Source organism: Chiloscyllium plagiosum, unplaced genomic scaffold (genome assembly GCF_037043375.1).
Source record: "Chiloscyllium plagiosum isolate Xiang-an unplaced genomic scaffold, Cpla_swu_hap1 HiC_scaffold_35, whole genome shotgun sequence".
NCBI classification, from domain to species: Eukaryota; Metazoa; Chordata; class Chondrichthyes; order Orectolobiformes; family Hemiscylliidae; genus Chiloscyllium; species Chiloscyllium plagiosum.
In genome coordinates, this window is record NW_028270173.1 from 64376282 (window position 1) to 64390705 (window position 14424).

The 14424-nt window shown below is 43.2% G+C and overlaps 1 long non-coding RNA gene across 1 annotated transcript in view; it reads right to left on the reverse strand.

Annotated features, from left to right (window-relative positions):
* Positions 1-8985: 8985 nt before the first annotated feature.
* The window catches only part of LOC148141063 (uncharacterized), a 41852-nt gene continuing 36413 nt past the window's right edge, over positions 8986-14424 (reverse strand). The window contains exon 3 of the long non-coding RNA XR_015752978.1: positions 8986-9043. This is a non-coding gene — a long non-coding RNA (uncharacterized LOC148141063). The remainder of the gene's footprint in view (positions 9044-14424) is intronic.

Below are 14424 nucleotides of genomic sequence, written 5' to 3' on the forward strand. Positions count from 1 at the left end.
CACCAAAATACCCAGCATGCCTGCTCATTGCTCTTAGCCAGTCTCCCAGCGATTTCTGCTGCTGGCCATCTGGCCACACTGTTCCGCGGGTACGAGCCTTTTCTTTCCTACAAGGAATGAAAGCAATGAGAAGGAAACTATTTCAGACATGATTCGGAGATGCCGGTGTTGGACTGGGATGTACAAAGTTAAAAATCACACAACACCAGGTTATAGTCCAACAGGTTTAATTGGAAGCACACTAGCTTTCGGAATCGCCTGATGAAGGAGCGTCACTCCGAAAGCTAGTGCTTCCAATTAAACCTGTTGGACTTTCACCTGGTGTTGTGTGATTTTTAACCTTATTTCAGACAAGTGTATTTCATTTATTCATACAATAGTCTCGTATCGATGCCAATGCGTGACAAGGTGCTAAATAGTGTAAGATATGGGAGCATAAAAATGTCTCGTTGAGATTCTGGCTGAGCAAACCGCCGACTTTCAACCGTGCAGCACACACCAGACCACAGCTGCATTGCTGGAAATCCTCAGATGGGTTATTGGAAATTCCTGGAAGTTCCCTGTCAGCTGACTTTTCAAGACCTGCTTCAGGTAATACGGTACTGACCAATCAGCAGCACCTCCTGGTCTCTGAACCTCTTTGGAGCATTGTGTTAAAGAAAAAGGTTCGACATCGATATCTGAGCTGATTTCAGTTTGAAAGCGTGTATAATGGTGTTATTTCTGGCGGGAGACAACTCGGATTCCACACTGGGTAAAGCGTGTGAGGGTGAAGGGTAAGACACCAGGAGGGAGTTAGTGCAATCCTTACCGTTTAACGTTCATGAGCAGTTCAGTGTGAACACAAAGTTACTGACAGTCTCTGCTTCTCTGTCCTCATTGCTCTACCTCTCTCTGAGCACAGGATTCTCACTAAAGACATTTTCTGCTTGGATTTTTAGGTTCCTGCAAATATTTTGGAGGACAATGCATTGATAACGGCTGCCCGGAAAATCTACAGCGTTCAATGGCGTATTGCTTTTCTAGAATGCCATGTTGCATTCCGAAACAGAGAAAAAACACAGCAAATTCCACAAGTTCTCTCTGAATTCCATCATCTCTCCTGGGAAAGGTGCTTTGTTTGATTGCAGAGTTTCCACAGTTCCTGCCCCGACTTACTGCTCTCACACACACTGAATACAAGCACAAATTAAATATATTCTATAAATTATATGATTCTGCCCCCTAGCTACCTGATGAAGGAGCATCGCTCCGAAAGCTTGTACTTCCAAATAAACCTGTTGGACGGCAACCTTGTGTCCTGTGATTTTTAACTTTGTCCACCCCAGCACCTTCAAATCATTACTGTGTTTGGGGACTTTTGCGACAGTGATACTTGGGGCTGTATCTCAGACCCCGCCGTCTGGTCTCACGAATAACTAGTGTGGCGCCATGCTGTACCATAGTATCGTCATGCGTCCAGTACTCTTCTGGACATTTCGGTGTGCAGAAAACACTTTGAAAACATCTCGACGTATCTCCGTCTTAACTGCAAAAAAGAATCGTTTCCACAGACAGTGTAGGCTGGTGCCGTTCCAACAGCCAAAACTGGCAAAAACAGCTCCTGGACAGTTATTTTACAGATTGCTTCAATAGCCAATGGTTATTTAACCCCCAATGATTTGGTTTGAAGGTATCCCATCGATATCCTCAAAGCAGATTATCAAAATCTGATACAACAACGGACAGATTGTTCAATAACTGCAGCTTGGTTAGATACACGATCCTGTTTACAGGCCATTAAACAGGTACTGAAAAATAAGAACAAGAAAATTCACTCTCTAACAACTGGATGTCATTAAAGTGGGAACACTGCTGAAGCTTTCGGTGACCACCCGTTATCCATGTCCCACCCAATGATGTTCCAGTCATGATTTGGAGACGCCGATATTGGACTGGGGTGTACAAAGTTAAACATCACCCAACACCAGGTTATACTCCAACAGGTTTAATTGGAAGCACTCGCTTTCGGAACGCCAAGCCGTCATCAGGTGGTTGTGGAGCAGGATCATAAGACACAGAATTTACAATCTAAGTTTGCATGACACGGAAACCCTTTTGCTTTAAATTCTGTGTCTCATAATCCTGCTCCACAACCATCTGATGAAGGAGCGGCGCTCCGAAAATTAATGCTTCCAATTAAACCTGTTGGACTATAAACTGGTGCTGTGATTTTTTTTAACTTGTGTTCCGTAAGAGTTCCTAGATTGTCCGCTATGGGAATCAATTGACATGTCTAGAAGGATATAAGTGATGTGACCCTGCTGATAAACAGTGACTGTGACAGGGCTAGCAGGGGGAGGGAAGGCCAGGACCGCGTGTCTCTAAGGAACAGAAAAGCTCTGTTTGATATGTCTGTGTTTCAGTGAGAGTTTATTGGCGAAAGGCGGCAACATTTGACATCAAGTTTGTGTTATTGGCTGGTGTGAGTGTTGAAGGCATGTATTTTAAAATAAAATGCTGAGCGACAGACTTCTCAATGTGCATTACGTGTGTGTGTGTGTTCAATGAATGACATGGCCATAGAACTGTCAAGGAGCATAGAGAGGCCATTCGGCCCCTTGCTGCCTGCACCATTTCGATAAGCAAGTGCCAATCAACGTTTTCCCCAGACCCCTGCACACCATTTCTACCCAAACAATCATCCAACGCCCTCTACAATGCAACAATGTCAGGGAAGAAAATGATTTCCATTACAGCATGATTAAGATGAAGATATTTGTGACAGAGATGGAGAGAGGGTCCAATTTTGATGTGGAATAGCTTCAAGAGGGTCGTTGACTTCTTGCAAGGGTTCACAATGAGTGTGTCAGAGTGGATGTCTGAGTGTGTGGGAAAGAATGCTGTTACAGAAACTAAGTTAAAGAACTAACAATGTTCCTACAAGATAGAGTATGTCAGCGTGGGGCTGACAGGGTGGGACATCTGTGACAGAGAGAGGTAGTTCAATGAAACACATACCGATTCTGGCTGGCAGAAATGAAGGCCAAGAGAGGACAGAAAAGCACTGTATAGAAGGTGGTCTGAGAGTGGGATGGAAGAGTGTCAGGCGTCTATCAGTCTGAATGGGGAGCCCTAGAGATAACACGGGAAGCCTGAGGGAGAGTCTCCAATTTATTCAGAAAAAGATCAGAAAGGTTAGTATGTGCGATTAAAGGATAGGTGAAGTTGTGAAGTAGACGGATCCATGTGTCAATGTACGAGAGGTCGGCATGGGTCAGAAAATGTGTCTTTTGGAAAAACTTGGATGCAGAGTTGAATGGAACTGCGGTCTTCAGTTCAGACCTTAAAACGAAACGGTATTTTAAGGTCATAAATCCATGCTATACAATTCCATAATAAATGTCTCATATGGTTTCATGATAGTTTATTGTGTATTAAGCAGCACTGGTTCTGATATAATCCTTGTATTAAATAAACCGGTAAAGCATATGGCCTGCAATTTACTGATCCAAGCGGATCTAGCCCCGAATTGTGTGCAGTCAACACGCATCTCCTCAGCTTGCAGATGCCTTACTTTGTGAAGGTAATGTCTTTAATAAAAACATTATATGCAAATCTGCTGCATCCAGGTTTTTCTCAGTGTGGTAGAACGAATACCAATATTTTTAACGATATTTGCTTCTCTCAGGCGATCACTGATGCATGTTCATCATCCGTTCGAATAGATCAGGGTCACGGTGGTAACGTTCCTCCAGAAGGAATCACCCACAACCCGGCACAACACCTGAATTCCAGGTCACCTTCTCAGTTCACATTTGATGCCCTTTACTGCACGGTTTTATGAAACAGAGAGTAAAATATACCACAACCTTAAATTACAAACGTCAACAAAGACGCCTACAACCGGAGACATGACCATGCGTGGATAATTTGTTAGTCCCTGGAGATGAGCTGATAATGGAGACATTGGGATGGTCAGAGTCGAATCGAGGACACGGAAATGGGAATCATTCAAAGGGCTGTGACAAAAATTGGCAGGTTGTCTTAGTGGGATCACAAAGTCAAAGCCTCTGATCTACGTTTCGGGAATCAGACTAGAGTCTTCTGTTTAGGACTGGAATATCACAGGGAGAGCTAGTTGTGGCGGTGGAGTCCTTGTACATAGGGGGACAAATTGTAATATCGGGTATAGACTGCGAAGATCAATAAAGGGGAAATACCAATTGTCAGGTGATCTGCAGAGCCACTAGACCACAATTTATTTGGAAGAATTCCGTGATCATAGGAGAATGATAAAGCAAAGGTCAGTGTAGGTTAGTGAATGGCAGGTAGGGAAGAGGAATGGTTGGAGCCCAATGAGAAATATTGCAGGACTTGAGAAACATCTGGGGTAGGGATATTGGAGGAGCAGCTGGCTTATAATGTACCGGATCAATGACCTATCAAGAGATGAGAGATTGGCAGATACGGGTATTCGAAATAAACCAGTGAGTTTAGAATGGCCAATGTGAGTAGAATATTTGTGGAGCAGAAGAGAAAGTGATTGCAATGTTGGCATTTCTAGTGAAATTGAAAGAGTCAGCCAATACATTAAACAAGGAGATCATCAAGTCTGAGGTGAACAGAAGGTTCCATGAAGATATGGAAGCTCAGGAGTTTGTTGGGAGATCAGGAATGTCTTGATCTCAGGAAGACCTGAGGCTTGTGGAGCAGGGAATAACTACAGCAGTTGAGAAAATCAGAGGACATAGAGAGTGAAATGGTGAACAGATTTTCCATTGTGATAGGTATGGTGTTTAATTGGAAAGTGATCAAATTGCTTTGCCGGTGAAAGGATGAGAGAAAGAGCCATTTTGTGGGAAACATTGGGAAAGCAATGTAACTGGGTATGGTCATTAAGTCAAAAGAGGATGAGTTCCTGAGCATACATATCCTTGTCTGCTTTTTGCCATTTACTCATATCATAAAGGGCATGCAGTTTTCTGACAATTATTAACTTATCGAGCAGTGGTCCTGAGAGGTGTTTCTTTTTTTTAGATCAGATTACTTACAGTGTGGAAACAGGCCCTTCGGCCCAACAAGTCCACACCGCCTCGCCGAAGCGCAACCCACCCATACCCCTACATTTACCCCTTACCTAACACTACGGGCAATTTAGCATGGCCAATTCACCTGACCTGCACATCTTTGGACTGTGGGAGGAAACCGGAGCACCCAGAGGAAACCCACGCAAACACGGGGAGAACGTGCAAACTCCACACAGTCAGTCACCTGAGGCGGGAATTGAACCCGGGTCTCTGGCGCTGTGAGGCAGCAGTGCTAACCACTGTGCCACCGTGCCACCCACCGTGCCACCGTGCCACCCACATGTGTTAAAAGTCGTTCCCACATGTGACGACTTTTAACAAAGTTATTTTGTCCTTTATTTTTCAAGAGCGGTCCGAACGGCATGGTGCTGAAATACATGGGCATGAGCCGAGTTTAACAATGGCAGGGGAGTGGTCAGTTCTCCCAGGTTTTCTAGTTTTTTTCAGTTGTATTAATGAGAAACTGATGCTGCCCAGTAAAAGGTTCCAAGCTTCAGCAGATGGGTCTTGACTGGCTTTCTCTCTGAAACCTCTCCTGCCTGTTAGAACCTGAGTTTAAATATACCTTTTGCCAAAGGGTATGTTCATGGGATGTTCCAGGAATATCTACGTCACATAGAGTCATAGAGTCAATAAGAAAAGTTAGGGGTTAGGCTACCATCGTAAAATATTTTGAGTTGCTCTGGCCTGGTCCATAACAGATTGGGGGCTATTGTGGGGAATGATTCGATAATTCCAATTTGGGATTGTTAGACTCCACAGCGGTAAGCAGTAGGTGTCAGTGTCTTCTGTTGCCGGTGTTGAATTCGGTGGATTTAAACAGTGCATGGTGTAGAAATGGCTCTCTCAATCACTAAGAGTTTTCTGGGGACGGTAGAAGTTACTTTGGGGGGGCTTTACAAAAGGTGAACAGGGCAAAGCTGCTGAAATTGGCAGACAATCTGTAGTTGCACTCGCCTTCAGCTGTGAGACAAAGAGAAATAATTACAACAATAGCTCAGCACTTAAATGTATTGGGAACATCATCATAACCTTTGGAAATGGCTAAAGTTCAAGTTGAAATTGAAAATGAAGCAGCTTGAGTCAAAGGCAAAAGAAAAAGAAAAATATGAAACAGCTTGAATTGTGATTAAACCAGAGGAAAGAGAAAAATAATGAATCACCCTCGCAGAACAAAAAGAAAAGGACAGAATCACTTCAGTGGAATGAAAAGGAAAGGAGAGGAAGTCCCTCGCAGAAGAAAGGCAAAAAGAGATCTAAGAAAGGGAAAAAGAGAGAGAAGAAAAGGAAAAAGAGAGAGAGAAAAGGGAGAAAGAGAGAGAGGAAAAGGAGAAAGAGAGAGAGGAAAGAGAAAATAGAGACGGGGCACTCAGACGGGGTTGTCGGCTTAAAAGGCACCTTTATCCAAAAGAGTGAAACATTGAATAGTCTGCAAAAATTTAAAGTAATTTGATGTGAAAAATGTACCAGCCACATTTCAAACACTAACCAATAAAGTCAATGCTGGGTTACCCAATTGTGTGGTCTGCATTGACAACCTGGTGATTTTTCGTCATACAAGGAGGGAACATTTGAGGCAGAATGATTAAATTGCATTTGGGAGGCAGGCTTGGTGATAAAACTGGCTAAGAGTGAATTCGCTAAAACCTCACGTCATGTTCCTGGGCCATTTCATGTTCATGGGCGGCACGGTAGCACAGTGGTTAGCACTGCTGCTTCACAGCGCCAGAGACCCGGGTTCAATTCCCGCCTCAGGCGACTCTCTGTGTGGAGTTTGCACATTCTCCCCGTGTCTGCGTCGGTTTCCTCCGGGTGCTCCGGTTTCCTCCCACAATCCAAAAATGTGCACGGGTTAGGTGAATTGGCCATGCTAAATTGCCCGTAGTGTTAGGTGTAGGGGTAAATGTAGGAGAATGGGTCTGGGTGGGTTACGCTTCGGCGGGTCGGTGTGGACTTGTTGGGCCGAAGGGCCTGTTTCCACACTGTAAGTAATCTAATCGAATTTTATTGGTCATGGACAGACGACACCACGGCATGTGAAAACAAAGGTCATTGGATAGTTTCCCATACCATCGATGAAGATAGCAGTACGACAATCCCTGGGAATGAGTGTGTAAAAACATAGCAAAACTAAGCAGTCTAAAATGAAGCCATCTTTGTATATTGATTCATTTCTTTAAGGGTGGAGGTGTGACAATGATGCCCCTTTCAAAAGATTGTTTTTCCCTTCGTTTAGTTTTTGAAGGGAGATCCTAAATTCAGAGGTCCCAAAATGTCTGGGCAAGAGTCTACTTTAACAATGTCATCAATTCTCCTAGTTCAGGTTTTTTTATAGTTTATTTTAGTTTCAGCAGTGCTGAACTGCTGCAGTCCAGAAAATGTTTCCAAATTCGCACATTTCGGTGATTGAATTTTAAAAGAAGCACTTTTTGTCCTGGCTGTCTTCCTGTCTTGTTGCCTGTGGGATCCCATCGCATCACTTGCACTGTTGCAGAAAACCTTTGTATTTCAACTGATGGCACATTCCTTCTGCAGAGAGTCTGGTTAAATGGATCATTTTCATGTTTGCAAACTGTAATGATGGTTTTTTAGTAGGGAAATGTGGATGCCATTATGAGGTGAAAATGGAAGAGTGGAGTCATGGGAAAAGCACATTTGATCTGATGTTAGTGTGTCTGTGGAATCTGCAGTAGCAGAAAAGTTCACCTTGTTTCTCATTGTCAATGGCAAGGATGAACTGAACAGCACTACGCTCATCTACATTGATGCTCTTACAAAGAGAGTTCTCAAGAAGATTCTCTAAGTCAGAAAGATCGATAAAGTGACAACCCTCCAAAACAATGTAGGTGGATTATAAAGTGGGGAAAATGTGTTGTTAAGGTTTGGCCCAAATAGGAAAGCAGAAGGTTATTTTCACTTGTAGAGCAGTAGAGTGTTGTTACAGAAAGAGACCTAGGGTTCTCTGGGCGAGAAAGGCAAACATGAGTGACAGCAAGTAAGATGGAAAAATAGATTTAGATTTATTGCAAGGTGATACCATTTTAAAGTAATCAAACCTTGCTATAGAGTCATAGAGATGTACAGCCCTATTTGCATTCCTGGCATAAATGACATCCAAGGCAATATTTGAAAGTATTTGGTGAGGGGGCCATTTTTGATGAATTGACCAATGGTAATCTAACACAAAGACAGCTTTTGAAGAGTCTGACTCCACACTGGGAGGAACACACACTGAACAAAGAACAGCTTAATAATGAAGCATGCAATCGTGTGCAAACAAATCTGTTGGAAAGAGCAATTAGGTTGTGATGCTTAAAAGGATTTTCTGCTCACTTACTTACTTTTATAATAACAACAAAGGGATGTGTTAACATATTCTTCAATTGCTCTCTGAATATTCTGTGTCACAACATAAATGCACGTGTTTGTGCAGCAACTCAAGAGCTGCAGAATAATTCCGAGTTCTTTGAGGTAAAATCATGTCGTGATATCCTAAACGCCGGATGCTTTCGAACAATGAATAAAACAGGAAGATGTCCCACAACAATATGAAATTGCCCAAGATAACAAATAGCAAATTCATAGATTTCTTGTGAATCTCTATCCTAGGATCTTTGTGTTTCGCCCCATTCCAGTTATCACAAAGACACCTGCGGGCTCTGTTGGTGATTAAAATGCCTCACTGTTAAAACATTGAGCAGCAAAATCAGAACAAATGGGGCTTGTTGGGCTGAAAGGTCTGTTTCCATACTGTAGGGAATCTAACCTAAAACAAAAGTCAGGGACAGGAACTGGAATCGAACAAAGCACCTTCACCAGGAGGGATGATGGAATTCAGAGAGAACTTGTGGAAGTCGCTGTGTTTTTTCTCTATTTAGGAATGCAACATGAATTTCCAGTTTGGCAATGTTCCATTGAAAGCTCTTCACTTTCCTTGCAGCCGGCAGAACGTTTTCTAAAAATACTGCCGAGACCTAAAATCCAAGCAGAAAACGTCTTCAGTGAGAATCCTGTGCTCGAAAAGAGGGAGAGCAATGAGGATAGTGAAGCAGAGACTGTCAGTAACTTTGTGCTCACACTGAACTGCTCATGACCATTAAACTGGAAGGATTGCACCAACTCCCTCCTGGTGTCCTACCCTTCACCCTCACACGCTTTACCCTGTGTGGAATCCGAATTCTCTCCCGCCAGACATTGAAATCAGCTCAGATATTGATGTGGAACCTTTTTGCTTTAACACAATGCTCCAAAGAGGTTCAGAGACCAAGAGATGCTGCTCAATGCTCGGTACCATATTACCTGAAGTGGGTCTTGGAAAATCAGCCCACAGGAAAGTTCCTGGAATTTCCAATTACCCACCTGAGGCTTTCCAGCTGCGCAGCTCTGGTCTGGTCTGGTATTTGCTGCACGGTGGTAAATCAACAATTTGCTCACTCTGACTCTCAGTGAGGCAGACAGAGACCCAGCCACTGAGAGGGTACTTTTTAAATCAATTTCTTTCTTGATTTAGCTCCTTGCCATGTATTTACATCTCTGCCAGGCTAACCACAGAATCAGAAAATCCCCATACTGTGGAAGCTGGCCATTCAGCCCATCAACAGTGACCCATGCAGGACCCTGGAACCCTGCATTTCCCATAGCTAATCCACCCAGCCTGCACATTCCTGGTCACCGGCGGCAATGAAGCATGGTCAGTTCATCTTCGAACTGTGGGAGGCAATCTTTTATTATTAATAAAATTAAATCCACATGTTTTAAACAATTTCCTCTCATTGCTTTTGTTCACGTTCCCAAACAGGCTCATGTCTGTTTTGATTGTTTTCCCCCCTGTAGTACCTGTGCACTAAAGTCATTAAAAAGCACAATTGATCTGATGTTATTGTGTCTGTGGAATCTGCAGTGGCAGAAAAGTTCACCTTGTTTCTCATTGTCAATGGCAAGGATGAACTGAACAGCACTACGCTCATCTGTATGGAACCCTGTATGGAGTCAAAGTGCTGAAAGCCATTGATCAACACTGCTGCTCAGTTATTGATTTTGACATTCCTGTTCTGACTGGGTTAGTTCACAACACTCAGCATTACACCGCAACATTCAAATATTAACTCAAAGGTCAGGGAATTATTCTGGAACTGGTTTACATCACTTTGTTTCATCTCGAAAAGCAGCAGTTCAATTGTAACAATCAAGTGACGATGGTCAAAGATAATGGAACACGTATTTAAGACAAACTCCAACAAAAAGAGGCTCCTGACTGATTTGGTAGATTAACAAACCTTGCTGATTACGACTCAGAGCACCGTTTCCTGGAGAAATGCAGGACACACTCATGACCAAAAGAATCAAAAGCAATGCGGTCTTCATCTTCCACCGAGTTCCTCAATGGACCACACTCAGAGAATAGCGAGCTCTACACTTGCACGTTATGATGAGGTGTTTCCCTTCTGCATTAAGATGATTTGATTGGCAGTTTATCTCACTTGAAACGGCTGCATAAGTCAGATCAAAGTTCTGATTTTAGCATAAATCAAGACATGAATTTAACTGATGAGGTTTCTTTTTTTATTATTTTAAACGTCATACCGAGCACATCAACTCCCTCCAGCTACCCTCCGGAGATCATCGACAACATTATGTTTCATTGACCGAGGCTGTGGCCTTGTCTATTATTGACGTTGGAGATGATTTTGGGTTGTTCTCCTCCCACTGATTTCTTAATAGATCACGCTATTTCCCCTTGACCATGGCAGGGTTATAGATATTAACCAGATTCCCAGGCTGTGAGTGTTACACTGTAGCAAGCATGTACCTTCGTATTGCGCTTTTACCAGACTGACAAATCATGTAGAGATTTTTCTAGTGCTGCAGCGGTATACTATCTTACATTCCTCTTGAGGGAGGGTTTTCTCCTCCCTTGGAAGAAAATGCCCAGTGATGTCCAGAGGGATGTATTGGCTGGGAGGATTGCAGTGTACAGATCTAATTACACTTGTTAACTCAGAGCCCCAAGTCATTATGCACTGGTACAGGGTCACAGGGATGTATTGCACAGAAACAGATCCTTTGGTTCAACTCATTCAATGCTGACAAGATATCAAAAATCTAGCTCAAATTTACATATTGCAGTTGTGCCAGTCTCCCGGCAGCTCATTCCACACACACACACACACACCACTCTATGCATAAAAATCTTGCCCCTCAGTTCCCTTTTACATCTTTCCCCTCTCACCTTAAATCTATGCTCTCTATGCTTAGACTCCCATACCATGGGAAAAAGACCTTGTCTATTTGCCCTAACCATACCCCTCATGATTATATAAACTCATCAGCTTCCAAAACGGCAGAGAAGACATCCCCAGCCTACTCAGCCTCTCTGTCTGTAGCTCAAACCCTCCAACTCTTGTTAATCTTATCTGAACACTTTCAAGTTGAACAATACATTTTCCATAACAGGGAGACCAGAACTGAGTGCAGTATTCTAAAAATGGTTTCATCATTGTCCTGTCCAGCCACAACATGCCACCCCAATGCACTCAATAAACTCAATGCACTGCCCTGTCTGCCTCTGACTCTACCTTCAGGGGACTATGAATCTGTGCTCCAAGCTCTCTTTGTTTGCTGACATTTACCAGGCACCACCATTATGTGTATAACTCCTGCCTAGATATGCCTTCCTAAAATGCAACACCTAACATTTATAATTGTACCAGCCTGCACCACTCCCTCTGGCAGCTCATTCCATGTGCACACGACTCTCTGCATGAAAATGTAGCCCCTTAGAGAGGTTTTATTTTTTTTCCCTCTCACTTTAAACCTATGCTCTCTAGTTTTGAACTCTCCTAATCTGGGAAAATACAGTGCCTATTCCCCTGACCATGCCCCTCATAGAGTCATTGAGTCTGACAGCACAGAGACAGGCCCTTCAGCCCAAACTGATCTATGCCAACCAAAATATCCATTCACACGAATTCCATTTCCCTGCAATTGGCCCATATTCTTCTAAACCTTCCCTATCCATCTATCTGTATAAATGCCTTTGAAGTATTGTTAGTGTACCCACCTCAACCACTTCCACTGGCAATTCATTCCATTTGCGTACCACTCTCTGTTTAAAAACGTACATGGTTTTATAAACTTCCGTAAGGTCATTCCACAGCCTTCAACACTGCAGAGGATCTAGCGCCAGCCTATCCAGCCTCTCTCTGTAACCTCAGCTCTCCAACCGTGGCAACATACATCTAAATCTCTTTGTGCACGCATGTCTATGTGGGCGTGTGTGTGAGCTTTTCTGTATCATTGCATATATTTGTATAGATGTGTGTGTATGTGTCTGTATGGCTCTCCCTGTCATTGGTCTCCCAATGTGTGTATCTTGTCTCTCTGTATGTGTTCTATCCATCTGTTGTACGGTGTGTTATTTGTCTGTCTTTGCGTTGTATGTCTGCATGTGTTTAGGTCTGTATGAGAGCGTGTATATGTGCAAGAACATTTGGCTTCTGAGTCTGTTTATGGTTGTGATTCTATAGCAGTGTACGTTTTTGAGGCTGTGTCAATGTGGCTGTGTTGTCTATCTGCATGTAAATAAATGAAGTGTGTTTGTCTCTGTGTGCATGTATTTGTTTGAGCAGCAGCAGTGTTTGGGGTATCCAGGTAAGCATGCCAGCCTGTGAGTATTTGTAACTGCAAAATATAGGTTGACTATAACCCAAAAGGTGTCTACACCAGGAAATTAAACCCTGGGTGAAGAAACCAAAGCAAGTCATGCACAGCCACCATTCAGGTGAATCCTGTAGGACAGGCTTCAGTCTGTTCCATGCAGTGGGGAATATTCTGTTGAAGAATTTCTCATTATGTCACAGTTTGCAAAACTAAAATTTTATATTGGGAGGGAGAGAGAGAATTTGAGATATGTTTTTCAAAGAGCCAATATACATTCAAGCAACGGTTACTCAGCAAGAAGCCAGATCTTCCCCTTTCTCTCAGTCACATAAACATTCCAGCAGCTTACCAGCGAAAATAAACTGGTTAAAACTATTTAGGCATTTTATTGACTGATACCTTTGGGAACTTTGACGCAATTAATTAAATCCTAAATATTCACAGGTTTGTAATGCATGAAACAGCACAGGACCTAATTCCCAACATGATCTAACAGGTAACATTGCAAAAGGTGCCATGAGATATGATTGGGTGAGATCTGGGCTCAGAGTTAAGATTAGATTAGATTACTTTACAGTGTGGAAACAGGCCCTTCGGCCCAACAAGTCCACACCGACCCGCCGAAGCGTAACCCACCCATACCCCTACATTTGTCCCTTACCTAACACTACAGGCAATTTAGCATGGGCAATTCACCTGACCCTGCACATCTTTGGACTGCGGGAGGAAACCGGAGCACCCGGAGGAAACCCACGCAGACACGGGGAGAATGTGCAAACCCCACACAGGCAGTCGCCTGAGGCGGGAATTGAACCCGGATCTCTGGCGCTGCGAGGCAGCAGAGCTAACCACTGTGCCACCGTGCCGCCCATAAAGTTGTTCTAACACCAGGAACAACACTTCTGTTGCTTGACAATGTCTAATCCCTCTCTCTGTTTCTTCCTTCTGCATTTTCAGCGCATTCTTTCTTTTTCCCTTTCTCACATTATTTCTAATTGTTTCTGTCCATACTGATCTCCATATTGCATGCTTTGCCCTCATTATCTCAGTTTAACTCAGACGCGCTGAATCAGTTTCTGTCTCTGCATTTCTGACCCCCATTTTTGCACTCTCTAATGGGTGTGTATTTTTCATCAAGTTTTACATCTTTTTATGAACAAGGACTTTACCATGCAGGAAGACCGCTCTGGATCAATCTGCGAGTCTCCACAAACTATGGTTGAGAGAGCTATTTCTTTTGCATTCTCCTTGCCAACATTTATCTCTGCCAGTGATAGTCAATATGATCCCATCTGCAGTTGTGCACTGACTCAAAACTGGTGCGCCCCACATTCCATCGTCCCCAGCCTATATTAATTGCCCGACCGTTCCCCCTGTATTGCACACACGCCCAGACCTGAAATTCCTCATTTTCTCTCTCCATCCATTTTATAGCCTCACTCTTGTGCAACTGATTACTTGGATACTCTTTAAATGAAATTGAATGTACATTGACTGAAGTTACAGTCAAATCTATCGTACTGAACAAACTAAAGAGCCATTGTGCTGGGAAATGGCGAACTTATAGAAATGATTCGCAGTTTGAAATTATAATTCACACTTTACAGAGCCCTGTCTGCAATATGTTGCAGGTCACGTGTTTTCTGTCAATATTCAATGGGTGGTTCAGGTAGCAAAGGCTGCAAACCTGTTTGAG